The sequence below is a fragment of the Lolium perenne genome, chromosome 6, assembly GCF_019359855.2.
Source record: "Lolium perenne isolate Kyuss_39 chromosome 6, Kyuss_2.0, whole genome shotgun sequence".
NCBI lineage: Eukaryota > Viridiplantae > Streptophyta > Magnoliopsida > Poales > Poaceae > Lolium > Lolium perenne.
In genome coordinates, this window is record NC_067249.2 from 112,089,084 (window position 1) to 112,094,698 (window position 5,615).

The 5,615-nt window shown below is 47.5% G+C and overlaps 1 long non-coding RNA gene across 1 annotated transcript; it reads left to right on the forward strand.

Annotated features, from left to right (window-relative positions):
- Positions 1-312: 312 nt before the first annotated feature.
- On the forward strand, positions 313-3,578 carry LOC139832775 (uncharacterized). The gene is made up of 3 exons (XR_011747191.1): positions 313-411; positions 1,945-2,008; positions 3,299-3,578. It is a non-coding gene; the product is annotated as an uncharacterized lncRNA (long non-coding RNA).
- The last annotated feature ends 2,037 nt before the right edge of the window (positions 3,579-5,615 follow it).

Genomic DNA, 5,615 nt, shown 5'->3' on the forward strand with positions numbered 1-5,615 from the left:
CTGAAGATAACCAGTGGCGTCCATAACCCTGCCCAGGCCAAGCCGGAAGGGTAACCTTGCTAACGTCGCCTTCATCGTACCGGTCTTCATACCTGCCCGGTTATATCCCGTAGAAGCAGCAATAAGTACGGGTTCGTACTTAACAAGACTTCAAGACGTATAAGCATTCGTCAACCAGTCGTCCTTTGTACTTGAGGCACGCAGGGGACTTAGAGGACGCAAGAGGAACGTCATAGGCAACATGGTGGGGTTAGCGGCAGCAAACCTTGCACTACAACCTATAGATACACTCTCAACTTTCCGTCTGCAAGATATAGATAAGAGAGCGTGCGTCTAACAGTTCTAAAACTCTGCAAACATAACTCAGCTGATACATGTTGGCCTTCCTCATCCTCCGCCAACAGCCTCCCGGTGAGCTCCTTCCTCCGTTCGCCTATCCCCTGTCTAATTCGTGCATCACCGCCGCCTTGTTGTTTTACATCCGTGCGCGTCTGTGAGCAAGGTCGCCATGACTCCGGTGCCTGCTCGGCGACCTCCTTCCGCACCAGTTCTGCACCTCGCCGAGGCGCCCACGAGCCACTCCGCGGATGTCGTTCGCGCATGCGCAGGTCGCCACTGCCCTTGCCGCGGCTCTGCTTGTACTTCTGCTGCTTACGCACGCGCACACCACACGCTGCACACCATGAGCACGTCCGCTGCTGCTGCTTGCTCCCTGGCAACGCACACACACACCACGCTCCATCTCTGCGCAACACGAACAACTCAAGGCGTGGGTTTTCCTGGTCGCCCTCGCCGTTTCATCCGCCGCACCTCGCCACTGTCTCTGCTTGTTTTCAGTCAGTTTCGTCAGTTCCACCTGTCGCGTGTGCACCTGTTCGTGTACTTCAGATCCGATTAAAAAGAACAGTTGTGTTCCTTCTTTTCATTCCTGGACACTCGAGATCAACACCCAGCACCAGCAGCAGATCACTTCAGCGCTGCAATTCACCCCTGATCCTCGTTTTTCTTCTTACACCAAGCATTCTATCCGGCCAGTCAAACAGTTGCAGTACCTTGTTTTCATTTTCAGCTGGCACATATATGTGTGATCCCGTATCCATCCACCTGCTAGTTTGGTTGCTTAGCTAGATGCTCTATGCATGACATCAATCGATCCATCCAACAGCTTGCCTGCTTGCTTGGCTAGCTATCCGAGTCCTGTTTTGAATTCAGTTAACTGCTCCTCTCGCTGCTTGCCCTCCAGGTTGCCCACGCACACGCACACGCAGATCACTGCAGCATCAGATCCCACTCTTTGTGTATTCCATCGATGCATAACCATGTATTCTTGATTCAGAATAATGTGCGTTCCTTCCTGTACAACAAACGAAGGATATCCTGGTGGTCTGATCCCTTTGTTGCATCCAAACCGAAGTAAAGTTCAATCCACGCTGCCTCCAACTATCCAGTCCTTTTATTATTTGTACTCCAACGCCAGATGATCTTCAACCCTTCAAGCTTTACTTCTATTTTGCCAATCTTGTCTATTTCATATCTTTTATAATACAGTTTGATATAAAATGTTCTGTATATGAAGCCTTAGGAACATGTCATCCATATAATTGTTTGCATCTCACATCATGTCATTCCGTTATAGTTTGCATTGCACCTAATAATTAAATGCGGAGTATTTGGAAATTACCGGCTACGGTTCCTCGCTCCGACTTAATATTTAAGTAGCTCACCCTTTCCATATCTTCCATGCTAATCAACGTTTTAATTTGGCCGTAGAAAAATAACTTGAACCTAATAATTGGGTGTCGGGTTCCGATCCCGCTTAAATTGAATAAGTTGCATTGCACCATATTTGCCATGCCATGCATATTATCTGCTCATGCTGATTCTTCTTCGTAGTAGTAACACTTGCATATGTTGTTTGTCCAACATTTGCTTCTTCCCGGATAGGATCACGAAGTGGTGTGGTGAGATACGACGAGATCTCCGGATGTCCCTCGGCAAGCTTTAACAGGCAAGCATTTCCCCTATACTCCTGCCCCTGCAGAAGTCGCTCACCTATTTTTATTTTGCCTTCTCCCTTATGCTATCCTTGAGTTGCGTTCTTGTCACGTGTCCCTTCCACTTGTTACCTCAAGCAGCCTATATTGCCTCCACCAACCACCTACAGCTATTGTTTGGTTATCGGGTCTGCCTTACGAGTCGTAGTGCATGCTAGTGTTGTGTGTTATCTTGTTACCGTTACTGCTATCTTATCGGTTATCTGTTGGGAATCATGACACATGCTACATGGTTATATCTGTTGAGGGAATCATGGTTACTTGTTAATAGTTGTTAGCGGAGGCATCGGTGAGTCAGTTGCTCGTTTTATGATGGCTCACTTGTATTTCCATGAAACCTAGGACCCCGAGTTCTTGTTATCTGTTCCGAGACTGAGCGCTCTAACCACACGTGGGTATGTTTCTGGGTCTCCCCTCGAACACTGCCGGAATCTACAGCTTTGTTCAGTGGCCACAACTAGTTTGCAATGTTTTACCATTTGTTGTTTGCGTGCATACCAGCCTGTTACTTCTTTATATTTGGGAAGCCCCTGGGTGCCTTGTATCCCTTGTTTCTGGTATGCACGTATAGGTCGCGGAGCCGCTGCGAAGTGGTTTATCGCCCCAGTGTGTGTTAAACCACCTAGTACGCTGTCGCAAACAGCTAGGTCCGCTTCGGAGATACGGCCGAACTTCGATACGGGTTTAACTTAGTTAGGTGGCTCTTGGACTTGGTTTGTAGTGAAGGGAGAGGTAGTGTCGTGATACTCTGCTTTGATCCAGTAGGGTTGATCGAGCGTATGAGACCAGTAGTGCACCCCTGCAGGGTTACAATCTTTTCGAAAAGCCGTGTCCGCGGTTATGGACGACTTGGAGAAGTGTTACTTGATCATAGACAACTTTCACCCTTTATCTGCTAATTAACTTGCGTAGTAATTAGCAGAATTGTAATAAAAACTGGTTAAAACTGTAAACCGTGTGAGTGCCTTTGCATCTTCTTCCTGTAGCATGTAGAAGGGGGAATGTATCGGCTGAGTTATGTTTGCAGAGTTTTAGAACTGTTAGACGCACGCTCTCTTATCTATATCTTGCAGACGGAAAGTTGAGAGTGTATCTATAGGTTGTAGTGCAAGCTTTGCTGCCGCTAAACCCACCATATAGCCGGCGAGCGCAGCCAATATTCTAAGTCTCGCTGGGTACGCGCCTTGGTACTCACCCTCGCTTTTCCTCTCTTTTTCCGGCAACCGTTGGCCCGATGTTTGCAGGTACGACAGGTTTTGAGTATCCACCTGGACACTACTTTGTGGACTACGCTGAGGACGACTACATCGAGTAGAGAGGACGCTCCTAAGGCAGCAGCCTGGGGCTTGCTGGATATGGATCCGACTGCTTTATTTATGGACTCTTAGTCCCATTTGCATCTTGTCTGTACTCAGACGTATATTCGCTTCCGCATGATGTATTGATGTACTGTGGACATGTGTCCTCTGAGTGTCATTTGCTATCTTGCTCTATGAGCGTTGCTATATACTTATTTAACTCTTTTGTGTCGTAGAGTTAATGTTGTGATATCATCTGTGATGCTATGCCCTTGTAACCTGTGCACCGTGCGTGTTTCATATCGAGTGCACAGGAAGGCGAGACACCTAGGCCTGGATGCGTGTACGCGAGGGGCACTAGTTCCGCGTCCGTATTCCTACTCCTAGGGTCAACAGCTTGGTACTCCGACACGGATTCGTAGTCACGAGGGGTACTAGCTCCGTGATGCGTATCTAACTTCGGGGGCCGACAAACATGTTCCACCGGCGCATGCCTATGGTGGTGCGCCGGCACCACTTGCGTGCAGCTATAGCCCTTTTCCTAGTAGTGCGTCCTCCTTCTTCATGAGGCCAAGCCTCTTCAGCATGTTGGTGTCCTGGTTGGAGATTTTGGATCTCTCCCACTCAAGATCCTCGGCGGCCATCTTGGATTCCGGAGTACTGTGGCGAGTGAGTCGCGTGCGCGGTGGCATCAACGACAATGGGCAGAGCAATGCTCGTGAGTGCGGAAGATCAGAGAGAGTTGGGCGCAAGGGAAGCTTTTGCGAAGAGGAACAGATGAGCGGCGCAAGCGAGGGGATGAACGGAGGTTGAAGAAAGGTTTATATAAGAATCGGGTGAAGCAGTGTGCCGTTGGATGAAGAAATCGTGTGGTGAGAAAAGATCTTCTAGATACAAGGGTAAAAAGGTATTTTTACTGAGATAGGCGTTACCGTACGTGCGCCAGAAAAAGCGGAGGACGTGTGTCCCCCACTTGCCCGACGTGTCAACATGGTGGAAACAATGGACCCACAAGGCAGAAAAATTAAGACTACAAACAGAGATGAAGCAATTTTGTTTAAGGTAAGCATGTCGACAAGAAAAATAAAAGAAGATTGGCGACATGAGGAATTATTACATACTTCGGGAGCCTTTGATCAAATACAAGTTTTTGCCCAAACGCTCGGGGGCTACTTCGATAAAAAGTAAAGTTTCGAGTATGGCAATATAGAAATTGCGGGAGCCTACAACCAAGCACAAGTCCTTGGCTGTAGCCTCGGGGGCTACTCCCATCGGGAGCGCTGTTCGCGCACCCGAGAGATAAAAAAAAGAAGAAAGAGATCATATTGGGAAATAATGACAATATAGCGACAAGGTGGACTAAAATGTTGAGCCTACAACCAAGCACAAGTTCTTGGTTGTAGCCTCGGGGGCTACTCCCATCGGGAACGCTGTTCGCGTGCCTGATGAAATTAACAAAGGAAAAATAGAAAAGCAAGAGAGTATATTTCGAGTTATAATTAACTCTACATATACTCCCATCGGGAGAGCAATATAAGTCATATTTGACTCGATAAAATGTGCCATTCCAACAGCCGGAAAAGCACTCGACAATATATTCTCAGAACGCCGAAGTTGCGATCAATTTCTGAATGCCGCAAATTTGCGAAGGTAAGACCCCAGATCCGTTCTGCTGGGCGTGGCATCGCCGAAGACTGCGCTCTGCTACTTTTATCCGTATCAACAGATACGAAGAAAAATCCTAACAGACGCGTTAGGTATCCGATAAATTTGACTGGGACTCGACAGAATGGTAAGACCTTAAGCGGCACCTGTCGAAGTTTACACCAGTATCCCGAGATCATGTCCAGGGACGTGATTTTGAAGTAGGTTTTTGCGGATTGCCACTAGAGCAGTTAACTAGTACCTGATCCGTCAGATGAACTAGCCCCAACTACCATTATCCCTGTACAATATAGAATTTTATGTGAAGAAATATAAAAAAGTTAAAGCTTTCGAATAAAAATAAACAGTGGAGATTTTCCCTGATTCTACGATTCAAGCAAAATCTCGGGGGCTACTGACGTAGGCATCCCAAATGGGCCTGCCGAAGATAGTACCCGGGGTTTACTGAAGGCCCACTACCCGAAGAATAAGAAGATTCGGGAGCCCAAGATATGTCAAGGAAAGTCAAGAGTTGTAATGGGAAGTGTTATTTGTAATCTGGCGGGATGAGTTAAAAACCGTCCCGGACTCTGTAACTTGTATAGCACGAATCCCTCGG